The sequence below is a fragment of the Vulpes lagopus genome, chromosome 18 (assembly GCF_018345385.1).
Source record: "Vulpes lagopus strain Blue_001 chromosome 18, ASM1834538v1, whole genome shotgun sequence".
Lineage (NCBI taxonomy): Eukaryota > Metazoa > Chordata > Mammalia > Carnivora > Canidae > Vulpes > Vulpes lagopus.
In genome coordinates this window covers 30,956,060-30,970,612 of record NC_054841.1, presented here as the reverse complement: position 1 = coordinate 30,970,612, position 14,553 = coordinate 30,956,060, and the positions used below count along the sequence as shown (strand labels likewise).

The 14,553-nt window shown below is 46.0% G+C and overlaps 1 non-coding gene across 1 annotated transcript; it reads right to left on the bottom strand.

Annotated features, from left to right (window-relative positions):
- Positions 1-8,263: 8,263 nt before the first annotated feature.
- Positions 8,264-8,369, bottom strand: LOC121478463. The gene has a single exon (XR_005984473.1). It is a non-coding gene; the product is annotated as a U6 spliceosomal RNA (small nuclear RNA).
- Between the last annotated feature and the right edge of the window lie 6,184 nt (positions 8,370-14,553).

Here is a 14,553-nt window from a genome sequence, read left to right as displayed (position 1 = left end):
TCTTAAAAATAAATAAATAAATAAATAAATAAAGAAAGAAAGAAAGAAAGAAAGAAAGAATAAAAAATAAATAAATAAAACCAAGAGTCAGATGCTTAATTGACTGAACCACCCAGGTGCCCCACATGTGAGATTAATTAAAGTATCATATTTATGGTACAAGTCTGTCTCCACCATTGACCTGCTCCAAGCTCCCCTACCGTGCGCCGCATCACTGTACCCCCCGAGGCCTGGCACGGTTGCCCAGCACACAGAAGCAGCTCTGTAAATGTGTCTCCTAGCAGCTTGGCCAGTGGGTGGAGCCCAGCGGCCTGAGAGTTCAGTGGCCTTTCTTTTGGAGGGTTCGCTGTGTTCTGTTCTCTCGTGATCACCTTGTTTCATTTCTTGCTGCTGTTGTGCTACTCACAGTCTGACCTGGTGTTACCCCGGGCTATATGCAGTGCTCACACTTGCCACTTCTTTCTAGACCTTGGAGTCTTTGGGCTGCTTCTTCTTGGCCCCATTCTCTCACCTTTCATTGGCTCTGCCTACGTGTCATATCCAGTATCCCTGGAAACAGCCAGTTGTCCCCCCTGCAAGCTCCCAGAACAGCCTCATAGTCTCCTTCCAGCCTCTGATGCTTCCCCATCACTGTGGACTGTGTATATCCCAAAGTGGTAGATCCTAAGATTTTTGACAAATTTCATGATTGTATTAGATTTCCTTCATAGAATTCAGTAAAGTTTAATTAGAAAGAATGAATGATCACCCTTTATATACTTTGGAGACAGCTACTGAAATAAATTCTGCCCTTAAACTAACTGACTCTACTGTGCAACAGGTGAGTGGCATTAGGCCCAAATTTGCCTGAATCTGTAAAGCTGAGTGACGCTGCTTGTGTCCCAGAGATATGACATTTGCCGGAGTGGGGGCAATTCTGGGGGTTCCTGTATCCCCCCTCGGGAGGAGAAATGAATGAGGTAAGGAGGAAGGGCAAGGGAGCCTGATCTGAAGCAAGAGGCACACGGGTCACCTCAAACACCCTGCAGACCAGACTTAGCCTCTTCCTCTCCTGCGGGGCTCCTGGTTCCTGGCTGCCCAAGCCTATTCCCCACCCAGTGGCTAGAGCTGGCTTTCTGAAGGCAAGCCCCCTGTGACAGTCACCTTTCCTTTTTTTTTTTTTTAATTGGAGTTCGATTTACCAACATATAGCATAACACCCGGTGCTCATCCTGTCAAGTGCCCCCCTCAGTGCCCGTCACCCATTCACCCCCACCCTCCTCCGACCTCCCCTTCCACCACCCCTTGTTCGTTTCCCAGAGTTAGGAGTCTCTCATGTTCTGTCTCCCTCTCTGATATTTCCCACTCATTTTCTCTCCTTTCGCCTTTAGTCCCTATTTTTTATATTCCCCAAATGAATGAGACCATATAATGTTTGTCCTTCTCCGAATGACTTATTTCATTCAGCATAATACCCTCCAGTTCCATCCACAGTCGAAGCAAATGGTGGGTATTTGTCGTTTCTAATGGCTGAGTAATATTCCATTGTATGCATAGACCACATCTTCTTTATCCATTCATCCATCTTTTGATGGACACCGAGGCTCCTTCCACAGTTTGGCTATTGTGGACATTGCTGCTAGAAACATCGGGGTGCAGGTGTCCTGGCGTTTCACTGCATCTGTTTCCCCAGCAGTGCAATTGCTGGGTCGTAGGGCAGGTCTATTTTTAACTCTTTGAGGAACCTCCACACAGTTTTCCAGAGTGGCTGCAACAGTTCACATTCCCACCAACAGTGTAGGAGGGTTCCCCTTTCTCCACATCCTCTCCAACATTTGTGGTTTCCTGCCTTGTTAATTTTCCCCATTCTCACTGGTGTGAGGTGGTATCTCATTGTGGTTTTGATTTGTATTTCCCTGATGGCAAGTGATGCGGAGCATTTTCTCATGTGCGTGTTGGCCGTGTCTATGTCTTCCTCTGTGAGATTTCTCTTCATGTCTTTTGCCCATTTCATGATTGGGTTGTTTGTTTCTTTGGTGTTGAGTTTAATAAGTTCTTTATAGATCTTGGATACTAGCCCTTTATCTGATGGGTCATTTGCAAATATCTTCTCCCATTCTGTAGGTTGTCTTTTAGTTTTGTTGACTGTTTCTTTTGCTGTGCAGAAGCTTTTGATCTTGATTAAGTCCCAATAATTCATTTTTGCTTTTGTTTTTCTTGCCTTCATGGATGTATCTTGCAAGAAGTTGCTGTGACCAAGTTCAAAAAGGGTGTTGCCTGTGTTCTCCTCTAGGATTTTGATGGAATCTTGTCTCACATTTAGATCTTTCATCCACTTTGAGTCTATCTTTGTGTGTGGTATAAGAGAATGGTCTAGTTTCATTCTTCTGCACGTGGCTGTCCAATTTTCCCAGCACCATTTATTGAAGAGACTGTGTTTTTTCCAGTGGATAGTCTTTCCTGCTTTGTCAAATATTAGTTGACCATAGAGTTGAGGGTCCATTTCTGGATTCTCTAATCTGTTCCATTGATCTATGTGTCGATTTTTGTGCCAGTACCACACTGTCTTAATGGTCACAGCTTTGTAGTACAACCTGAAATCTGGCATTGTGATGCCTCCAGCTTTGGTTTTCTTTTTTAATATTCCTCTGGCTTTTCGGGGTATTTTCTGATTCCACACAAATCTTAAGATTATTTGTTCCAACTCTCTGAAGAAAGTCCATGGTATTTTGATAGGGATTGCATTGAATGTGTAAATTGCCCTGGGTAGCATTGACATTTTCACAATATTAATTCTGCCAATCCATGAGCATGGAATATTTTTCCATCTCTTTGTGTCTTCCTCAATTTCTTTTAGAAGTGTTCTGTAGTTTTTAGGGTATAGATCCTTTACCTTTTTGGTTAGGTTTATTCCTAGGTATCTTATGCTTTTGGGTGCAAATGTAAATGGGATTGACTCCTTAATTTCTCTTTCTTCAGTCTCATTGTTTGTGTATAGAAACTCCACTGATTTCTGAGCATTGATTTTGTATCCTGCCATATTGCCAAATTGCTGTATGAGTTCTAGCAATCTTGGGGTGGAGTCTTTGGATTTTCTATGTACAGTATCATGTTATCTGCAAAGAGGGAGAGTTTGACTTCTTCTTTGCCAATTTGAATGCCTTTTATTTCTTTTTGTTGCCTGATTGCTGAGGCTAGGACTTCCAGTACTATGTTGAATAGCAGTGGTGAGAGTGGACATCCCTGTCTTGTTCCTGATCCTAGGGGAAAGGCTCCCAGTGCTTCCCCATTGAGAATGATATTTGCTGTGGGCTTTTCGTAGATGGCTTTTAAGATGCTGAGGAATGTTCCCTCTATCCCTACACTCTGAAGCGTTTTGATCAGGAATGGATGCTGTATTTTGTCAAATGCTTTCTCTGAATCTATTGAGAGGATTATGTGGTACTTGTTTTTTCTCTTGTTGGTATGATCTATCACATCGATTGCTTTACGAGTGTTGAACCAGCCTTGCATCCCGAGGATAAATCCCACTTGGCCGTGGTGAATAATCTTCTTAATGTACTGTTGGATCCTATTGGCTAGTATCTTGTTGAGAATTTTTGCATCTGTGTTCATCAGGGATATTGGTCTATAATTCTCCTTTTTGGTGGGGTCTTTGGTTTTGGAATTAAGGTGATGCTGGCCTCATAGAACAAGTTTGGAAGTATTCCATCTCTTTCTGTCTTTCGGAACAGCTTTAGTAGAATAGGTATTGTTTCTTATATAAACGTTTGATAGAATTCCCCTGGGAAGTCATCTGGCCCTGGACTTTTGTGTCTTGGGAGGTTTTTGATGACTGCTTCAATTTCTTCCCTGGTTATCAGCCTGTTCAGGTTTTCTATTTCTTCCTGTTCCAGTTTTGGTAGTTTGTGGTTTTCCAGAAATTCGTCCACTTCTTCTAGATTGCCAAATTTATTAGCGTATAGCTGCTCATAATATGTTTTTATTTTTTATTTTATTTTTTAAAAAATATTTATTTACTTATGAGAGAGAGAGAGAGAGGCAGAGACACAGGCAGAGGGAGACAAGCAGGCTCCATTCAGGGAACCCGACATGGGACTCGATCCTGGGTCTCCAGGATCATGTCCTGGGCTGAAGGCAGTGCTAAACCGCTGGGCGACCAGGGCTGCCCTCATAATATGCTTTTAAAATCATTTGTATTTCCTTGGTATTGGTGGTGATCTCTCCTTTTCCATTCGTGATTTTATTAATTAGTCTTTTTTGTTTTTAATAAGGCTGGCTAATGGTTATCTATTTTATTAATTCTTTCAAAGAACCAACTCCTGGTTTTGTTGATCTGTTCTACAGTTCTTCTGGTCTCTATTTCATTGAGTTCTGCTCGAATCTTTTTTTTTTTTTTTAAGATTTATTTATTTATTTATGATAGACATAGAGAGAGAGAGAGGCAGATACACAGGAGGAAAGAGAAGCAGACTCCATGCCAGGAGCCCGACGTGGGACTCGATCCTGGGACTCCAGGATCGCACCCTGGGCCAAAGGCAGGCACTAAACTGCTGAGCCACCTAGGGATCCCCCTGCTCGAATCTTTATTAACTCTCTTCTTCTGCTGGGTGTAGGTTTTATTTGCTGTTCTTTCTCCAGCTCCTTTAGGTGCAAGGTTAGCTTGTGTATTTGAGTTTTCCAGGTTTTTTTTTTTTTATTTATTTATGATAGTCACAGAGAGAGAGAGAGAGGCAGAGACACAGGCAGAGGAAGAAGCAGGCTCCATGCACCGGGAGCCTGATGTGGGATTCGATCCCGGGTCTCCAGGATCGCGCCCTGGGCCAAAGGCAGGCGCCAAACCGCTGCGCCACCCAGGGATCCCCGAGTTTTCCAGTTTTTTGAGGGATGCTTGTATGGCGATATATTTCCCTCTCAGGACTGCTTTTGCTGTGTCCCAAAGATTTTGAATGGTTGTATCTTCATTTTAATTAGTTTCCATGAATCTTTTTAATTCTTCTCTAATTTCCTGGTTGACCCTTTCATCTTTTAGCAGGATGGTCTTTGGCCTCCACGTGTTTGAATTTCTTCCAAATTTCTTCTTGTGATTGAGTTCTAGTTTCAAAGCATTATGGTCTGAAAATATGCAGGAGACAATCCTAATCTTTTGGTATCCATAAAACCTGATTTGTGACCCAGTATGTGGTCTCTTCTGGAGAAAGTTCCATGTGCACTTGAGAAGAATGTGTATTCAGTTGTGTTTGGATGTAAAGTTCTGTAACTATCTGTGAAATCCATCTGGTTCAGTGTATCACTTAAAGCTATTGTTTCTTTGGAGATGTTGTGCTTAGAAGTGTCTCATTTGCAGAAAGCGCCGTGTAGAAGTCTCCCAGGATAAGTGTATTATTATCTAAGTATGTCTTAATTTTGGTTATTAATTGATTGATATACTTGGCAGCTCCCACATTAGGGGCATAAATATTCATGATTGTTAGGTCCTCTTGTTGGATAGATCCTTTAAGTATGATACAGTGTCCCTCTTCATCTCTTACTACAGTCTTTGGGATAAACTTTAACTTACCTGATATGAGGATGGCTACCCCTGCTTTCTTTTGAGGACCATTTGAATAGTAAATGGTTCTCCAACTTTTTATTTTCAGGCTTTAGGTGTCCTTAGGTCTAAAATGAGTCTCTTGTAGACAGCAAATAGATGGGTCTTGTTTTTTTATCCAGCCTGAAACCCTGTGTCTTTTGATGGGAACATTTAGCCCATTCATGTTCAGAGTTACTATTGAAAGATATGGATTTAGTGTCATCATAATACCTATTCAGCCCCTGTTTTTGTGGATTATTTCTTTGGGCTTCCTCTTTCTTTTACAGAGTCCCCCTTAATATTTCTTGCAGAAGAAATATTTCTTTTGGTGGTCTTCTTGCAGAAGAAATATTTCTGGTTTGGTGGTCACATATTCTTCCAGTTTCTGCCTATTTTGGAAGCTCTTTATCTCTCCTATTCTGAATGAGAGCCTTGCTGTATAGAGCATTCTTTTTTTTTTTTTTAAGATTTTATTTATTTATTCATAGAGACACAGAGAGAGAATGAGAGGCAGAGACACAGGCAGAGGGAGAAGCAGGCTCCACGCAGAGAGCCCGACGTGGGACTCGATCCAGGGTCTCCAGGATCACGCCCCAGGCTGCAGGCGGCACTAAACCACTGTGCCACCGGGGCTGCCCTGGATAGAGTATTCTTGGCTGCATGTTCTTCTCATTTAGGACCCTAAATATATCCTGCCAGCCCTTTCTGGCCTGCCAGGTCTCTGTGGAGAGGTCTGCTGTTTTTTTTTTTTTTTAATATTTTATTTATTTATTTATTTATTTATTTATTTATTTATTCATGAGAGACACAGAGACACACACACACACAGAGGGAGGCAGAGACACAGGCAGAGGGAGAAGCAGGCTCCATGCAGGGAGCCTGATGTGGGATTTGATCCTGGGACCCCAGGATCTCGCCCTGGGCTGAAGGCGGCACTAAACTGCTGAACTACCCAGGGATCCCGAGGTCTGCTGTTAATCTTTCTCCCCATATAAGTTAGGGCTCTCTTGTCTCTTGCTGCTTTAAGGATTTTCTCTTTATCTTCAGAATTTGCAAGTTTCACTATTAAATGTCAGGGTGTTGAATGGTTTTTATTGATTTTAGGGGGGATCTCTCTATTTTCTGGATCTGAATGCCTGTTTCCCTCCCCAAGTTAGGGTTCTCAGCTACGATTTGTCAATTACACTTTCCGGTCCTCTGTCCCTTTGAGCACCCTCTGGAACCCCAGTTAAATGTAGATTTTTCCTTCTGAGGCTGTCATTTATTTCCCTTAACCTTTCCTCATGGTCTTTTAATTGTTTTTCTCTTTTTTCTTCAGCTTCCTTCCTTGCCATCAACTTGTCTTCTATGTCACTCACTCATTCTTCTACCTCATTAACCCTTGTCGTTAGGACCTCCAGTTTGGATTGCATCTCATTTAACTGATTTTTAATTTGGCCTGATTAGATCTAAATTCTGCAGTCATGAAGTCTCTTGAGTCCTTTATGCTTTTTTCCAGAGCCACCAGTAGCTTTATAATTGTGCTTCTGAATTGGCTTTCTGACATCAAATTGTAATCCTAATTCTGTAACTCTGTGGGGGAGAGTACTGTTTCTGATTCTTTATTTTGTGGTAAGTTCTTTCTAGTCATACTGCTCAGTGCAGAGTGGCTAAAAACGAGTTGTACTGGAAAAAGGAAGAAAAAAAAGGGGAAGAAAAGAAAGAACAAACACAAATCAAACAAACAAGCCAAGGCAGGGTATCCTCTGGTTCTATATACTGTAAATCCCTTGACTTCCCCTGGAACTTTCCAGTGCTGCTTGGTCAAGAACTTGCTCTTCCCCTGTCCTTCCAGCTGGTCTTCTGGGGGAGGGTCCTGCTGTGCTGACTCTCAGGCGTGTGCACCGGGGGGAGCTGTCCCGCCGGCCCAGCCCCCTGCCAGGTGCACGGCTCAGTGGGAGCTGTTTACCCCATGAGGCCTCTGTCCCCTGGTGGCCCTGCTCCATCCCAGGCACAAGGTGACACAAGGTGGAACAACCTCCCTGGCGGCGGCCAGCCTTCCAGCCCTAGAGTCAGCTCCCGCAATAACTACCGCAGCTCCTAGTCCACAGGGGCCTGGATGCTCCGGGGGGCCGGTGGCTGGAGCGTCCTCGCTGTCCTGGGCCCTCCCCGCCTCCGCCTGTCCCAGGGGAGCACAGGATCCTGGGCTGTGTCCCCCCAGCGTCCTGGGCTCCGGGGCCTGAGCTGCTGGAATCACGCTCCCGGGCGGCGTAGCCCGCTCTGCACGGAGCCCCTGCCAGGCTCGCGCTCCAACCCTTTAGGCGCTGGGCGCTCGGGGTGTGGCCGGCTCTCCCCTGGGCGCCCTTCCTCCGTTAGTGACCCCGGGACCCTGGGGGCTCCACTGCCCCTCCTGCGATCCTGCCCGAGCTCCCTGCTGAGTGCCTTTCCCTCCGGGAAGAATCTGGTGCGGATTTTTAAAGTTCCTGCTTCTCCGGGGCTGGGCTTTCCTGTCCCGGAGGCTTTCGCCGCCCCCTTTAGCCTGGCTCTTCGTGGGGGCCCCTCCCCCACTGGATTCATTCATTTTCATTCATTCATTTTCCGTCTTCCTACCTTGTTAGAAGCACAAACTCTTCTCTCTGTAGCGTTCCAGCTGTTCTCTCTTTATTTATTTTATTTTATTTATTTATTTTTTTAAATTAATTTTTATTGGTGTTCAATTTACCAACATAGAGAAAAAATATGGAATGCTTCACGAATTTGCGTGTCATCCTTGCGCAGGGGCCATGCTAATCTTCTCTGTATCGTTCCAATTTTAGTATATGTGCTGCCAAGCGAGCACTATTTTATTTTTATTTTTATAAATTTATTTTTTATTGGTGTTCAATTTGCCAATATATAGAATAACACCCAGTGCTTATCCCGTCAAGTGCCCACCTCAGTGCCCATCACCCAGTCACCCCCACCCCCACCCTCCTCCCCTTCCACCACCCCTAGTTCGTTTCCCAGAGTTAGGAGTCTTCATGTTCTGTCTCCCTCTCTGATATTTCCCAACATTTTTTCTCCTTTCCCCTTTATCCCCTTTCACTATTTTTTATATTCCCCAAATGAATGAGACCATATAATGTTTGTCCTTCTCCGATTGACTTACTTCACTCAGCATAATACCCTCCAGTTCCATCCATGTCGAAGCAAATGGTGGGAATTCATCATTTCTAATGGCTGAGGAATATTCCATTGTATACATAGACCACAGCTTCTTTATCCATTCATCTTTCGATGGACACCGAGGCTCCTTCCACAGTTTGGCTATTGTGGACTCTCTTTAAATCTCAAGCCAAATTTGTAGGTTTTCAGGATGATTTGAAAGTTATCCAGGTAAGTTGGTAGGGACAGGTGATTGGGGACCCTGCTCCTCCGCCATCTTGCCCTGCCCCCCCTCAGTCACCTTTCTGTACTCTTCCCTCAGGGCTTTCTCTTACCTGCACCCTTGCACCTCAAGGGTGCTCCACAGCGAGCCCTGTGAGCATCACCTGGGAGCTCGTCTGAACAGCAGAATGTCCGGCCACCCCAAACCTACAGAAGCAGCATCTGCATTTGCCCAAGATCTCCAAGGCATTCCTGTACCTGCTTGCGAGGTGCTGCCCTAGAGGACACTGGACCAGGACAAGCAGGAGCCCCTGCTGCTCTTGCCCCTCGCTTTCCAGCCCTCCAGCCCGGGCACTGTCCTCCTCCCACATCCCTGCTGGAAATGGAATGCCCCTTGAATGGATCACAGCCTTCTTTTTTTTTTTTTGCATAACATTGCCCTCTCCTGTCTTCTCCACCTGGTTGCCTACATCCATCCTTTCAGACTTGGCCTCTCTGGAAGCGAGTGCTCAGGTCTCGCACACCACCTGGTCAGTGTCTGCACACCGGGAAGGCAGTGGCGGCCGCTTCATTCATTAATTGCGGTGCCTGCAGAGCCCCATGGGTAGTCACCCTGTTATAGCACATCAACAACAGATTTACTGCCACATGATCCTGAACTCCAGCGGCTGCCCCAGGTGCCTTATGTGGGATCCAGACGGTGATCTTCAACCCATCTTCTTCCACTTGAAATGACTTCAGCTGTGACTTGGGAGGGCTATAAACACCGTGGATGAAATGACTGAATTGTGTAAAGGTGACAAGGGCAACAGTTCAGTTTGCTGTGCTGGAACCAGTAACATAGGCTCCCTGGAGGCGACTGCCCACATCTCTTCCACTTCCAGCAGCAACCGTGCCACACTAACTGCCCATAATTAGGCAGGTGCTTTAATCATTTTAAAAAAAATGTCTGCATATTGTGATGTTTTGATATCTTAAAAAAAAACCCCAAAATCCTTTCTGAATGGGGAGAGACTGCTGTCCCAGGATCAACCAGTTCTTAGACACAGCAAAGGGCTGGGCTGGGAGCTTGCCCCTGGGATGCAAGGTTATCAATTCAGAGCCTACCTCCTATGTCCAGGTGCCCTGGGAGGCAGTAGTTCTCTATTTTACCTGGCCAGCCCAGGTCCCAGAGTAGAGACCACCACTATAGCCCAAAGCCCACCGATATTATTCACTCTAGCCAGTCCTAAACTGTTTCTCTGCCTTGCCTTTCCTGAGGAAGCTGCAGGGAAGGCTTCTGACCTAGGCTTCTTCTTGTTCTTGCTTCTGCCCCTTGACTGCAGCCTGGGGTTAATTCCTATGGCCCCGTATGATGAACCACGCTTCTCGCTTGTAGGGAGAGTGTGAGTAACATTAAACTTTCCTTTCAATGGCATTGACCTCTGCATATTGTCACTCAGTCACCTTTATAAATTAAGACCGGAAATGGGCAAATGGTACACATCAGACCTCCCCCCAGCTCCCAGAGAGCTGGCATACTAGCACATCTCAGGTTACATGTGTGTGCAAGTGTGCATGTGCCATGGATGTTAACACTCCAACAACAGAGCCACTGCCTTCCTCACCTGGCAGTAGAGCTCCAGGACAGGGTGGATTGACACACAGGAGGAACTCAATAAATTTTTGTCAAATGAAGGCATAGATTAACCCACAAAATGCCCAAGTTGTGGCAAAGAAAGACATTAGCTAAAATGTTGAACATCAGTTAGGAGCTGAGATAGTGCCCAGAGGAAAAAGTATCTGTAATTCGTAAGTAAAAGCCATCTATTAAGGCAAAGGGCCAATGGCCTTGAAATATAAGTGTGAAGTCTCCAGAGACAGAGTCAGGTCCTGCGCTGAGTGAGTCTGGTGGCTAGACTTTTGGAAACATCCAACTGCACAGAATAGCACTCCCCAAGTGGAGAGGAAGCATCCACACTAAGTTTGAAATTGCAGGAGCAACTTTTTAGAATCTGTTCTTGTGACAACGAGCCCAGAGAAGTCCTTTAACTTTGTGTGAATGGAGGTCCCCCCACCTTTTGGCTATGCCGTGTAGGCCAAAAGCTGAGGAAAACCCACCAACCTTTTGCCTCCCGTTCCCCTTTATTTTTTCTCTCCAGGGGAGCTGAGTTAATGATGGGGTTTGGCTTAGGCACAGGGAGGATATGTGACATATAAGAGATGCTAAAAGGGGGACACCTGGGTGGCTCAGTGGTTGAGCATCAGCCTTCAGCTCAGGGCATGATCCTGGGATCCTGGGATCCTGGGATCGAGTCCCACATCAGGCTCCCTGTGGTGAGCCTGCTTCTCCCTCTGCCTACGTCTATGCTTCTCTGTGTGTATGTGTCTCTCATGAATAAATAAAATCTTTTAAAAAAGGAGAGAGACCCGGGCAGTCTGGGTGGCTCAGCAGTTTAGTGCCGTCTTTGGCCCAGGGCCTGATGCTGGAGACCCGGGATCGAGTCCCACTTCAGGCTCCCTGCATGGAGCCTGCTTCTCCCTCTGCCTGTGTCTCTGCCTCTCTCTCTGTTTCTCATGAATAAATAAAATTAAAAAAAAAAAAAAAGAGAGACCCTAAAAGGGTTCTGGACACAATTGTAGTGTGTATGTGTGTGTGTGTGTATGTGTGTGTGTGTGTGTTTTCTGCACATATCCAAGCAATTCTCCAATGCTAGCTGGGATCATATAATCCTCTTTTTCCCCCAAGTTTTTATTTAAGTTCTGAGTGTCCTGTAATTCAACTCAGTTAAAGGTTGAGTTGATCCACAAGTCAAGGACTTAGTCTCCAAGGCTGACCATTACCCCACTACCCCAATCCCTGTCCTGTGCCTGTTCAGATACCAACCCAAGTCCAGGGTGTCACCTGTGTTTCTGACTGGATATAGATAGATTCCAATGACGCCTTCTTGGGCTTGATTAATTTATTAGAGTGGTTCACAAAACTCACAGAAACATTGTTTTAAATAGATTATTGTTTTATCATAAAAGAATATAATCCAGGAACAGACAGATAGAAAAGATGCATAGGACACGGTATGGGAAAAGGACATGGAGCCTCCATACTCCTCTGGAGTGCACAGCTTTCCCCAAATCTCCACATGTCACCAACCTGGAAGCTTCCTGAACCTTGTCTTTTTTGCTTTTTTATGAAGGGTTCATTACCTGGGCACAGCTGATTAACTCATTGGCCACTGGTGGCTGATTCAACTTCCAGGCTCTCTCCCCTCCCCAGAAATCAGGGGGTGCAGCTGAAAGTTCCAACCGGCTATTCTTGGTTGGTTACCCTGGCAACCAGCCCCCACCCTGAGGTGCTTTCCAAGCCACCTCATTAACATAAACTCTTGAAGGGGCTGGTTATGAATAACAAGACACCCATTTTACCTTCGTGGCTGTGAAGCGATTTCAGAAGCTGAGTACAAGAGATCAAGAATTATGACAAAAGATGCTTCCACTCATCTTCTTGCTCAGCAAATTCCAAGGGTTTGGGGGACCGTGAGCTAAGAACCATGGCTGAAGACCAAATATATATGAGAAATGTATTTTGGTCATCTAGATGACCTGGATTTCTGATAACTCTAGATCTAGATTTCTTATAAATCATAATGCTGCAGATGCTATAACATCTTCATTTTGTTCTTGATTGCTAAGTAGCCCTGAGTCAAAACTCCAGTTAAAAAAAATAGAACCCTATAAATGGTTTTGGAAATTCGAGTACAATGCAGCTGATATGGAAATTGGCTAGCCAGGACCCCACCCTGGACCCTTCCCTCTGCGAAGCCCTTGAAACTCCCTCTCTTTGGTGTTGGAGGTTGTTTCTTGAACCTGGAGCCTTGGGGGACATAACACTCCACCCTGTAGGATGCTGATGGCACCTCTGATGAGCCCATGTGTGTAATTCTCTCCATGGCTGGCCTTTCCCTGGGGCCCCTGCCCTCTCCCCTAACCTCCCACGCTGTCCCACCTCCCTCCATCCAGGGAGACCATCTGTGTTATCTCCTCTGATCCTGACCTGTCTCAGCTTCCTCAAGTTCCTTTCTGGCCTTTTGCCAGTTTCCTTCCACAATTTATAGTCAAGTCTGCCAGAGTTAAAGCAATCTGTATTGTTTAAGAAAGCAATGCTTTCCCACAAAAAAATGTCCATTAAAATAGGATCTGGGAATTCCAAGGGCTGACCAGGTGGGTGGGTGGAGAGAAGAAATTCAGACCAGATTAGGGCAAGCATCTTGAGGAGGCGGTGACACTTAAGTGTTGAAAGATAAACTGTTTTGGGAGGGGGTCAGCTCTGGACTGCGCACAGCCACCAGGAAAGTCCCTTTAGAAGGGGCATGGTCTGTACGTGGGACCTATTTCAGTCTGTGGCCTCCCATGGGTTCAGGAGAAGCCTCCCCCTTGCCAAGGGAGACAGCTGAGTCTTGAATAGGCTTTGAGTGGCCTGGGAGGGGTGCGGAGATGTCCCAGCGACAGAGAATCTTACTCCCATTTTGTGGGTGTGAATCATTCCCAGTGACATGGGAGTTTGACTCCCTTCTCTTCCACTGGGGAAACTGGGTGCCTAACTGGGATGGGTCTGCTGCCAGCGTAGCATAGGAGAAGGAGTCGTGTGTCATGTCTGACCACATGGTCTTGGGACAGAATGGGCAGACACACAGCCGCTGGCCTGAGCTGGGTTTGCCAGAGGCCTGTGCTTCAACAGAGCTGTTTCTGAGCTTCTACCTGGGGAAACAAACTTGCCAGGCACCCAAGGGTGTCCTCGTCCAGCCACCTAGAGCTCATGAAGAAAAAATGTTGGGTGGAAATGCAAGATGTAACCAAACTGCAAGGTACGAAGTAGGCCCCGGGGTGGGGAGGAGGTCAGTGCCCCTGACCCCATGGGTCACCGCCCCAGCCTGTCACTTGTTCTATCAAGAAGCTTGAGATAAAGAGTATAAGTAGCTCAAGACAAACTCACGGCCACTACCTGGGACGTACCTCGCTAGGACCCCAGGGTGGGGCTTCTGAATGTTGCTGAGCATGTCCTAAGCAAGCTGGGGTGCGAAGGCTCCAGGGAGAGGCTGGTGGGCTGCCAGAGCCCTGAGGACCTGGACACTGTGCTCTCGATGCCCGCAGCTCTGGGCCTTTCCCTCCTACAGGGCTTGCTCACTGGAATGTGGGTCATTTACCACGGATCGATAAAAAAGCTGGGACCAAACCTCACCCCAGGCTTCCAGGCCAGTGGGAAGTGTGGAATTGTGCACATATACCACACTCCGAAGCCCAGACATACACAACCTGCCTTCCAGGCTTCTTATCCAGATATTCTGGACCAAAAACCAGGTTTAGAATGGGAATTGCTCACAGTTTTAGGATTTTCAAGTGGTCCTTGTGGTCAGAAATTGCTTGGGAGGAGTTGCGTGTGCTGTGTGCAAGGGAGAGAAGGTGCTCGAGCAGCATGTGTGGAAAAGGTGGCTCCTTCTGCTTAAAGAGACATAAAACCTCTTACGGGCTAGCACCAGCCATGAACGCAGGAATGAGAATTGCTCCAACAAGGCAGGAACATAATCTAGACACATCTAGAAAAATTCAAATTATTTAAATGTAAACTCTTCCACAGAAATAAAAGGCACACATTGCAAGGCTGTCTATACAAGGACGTTTAT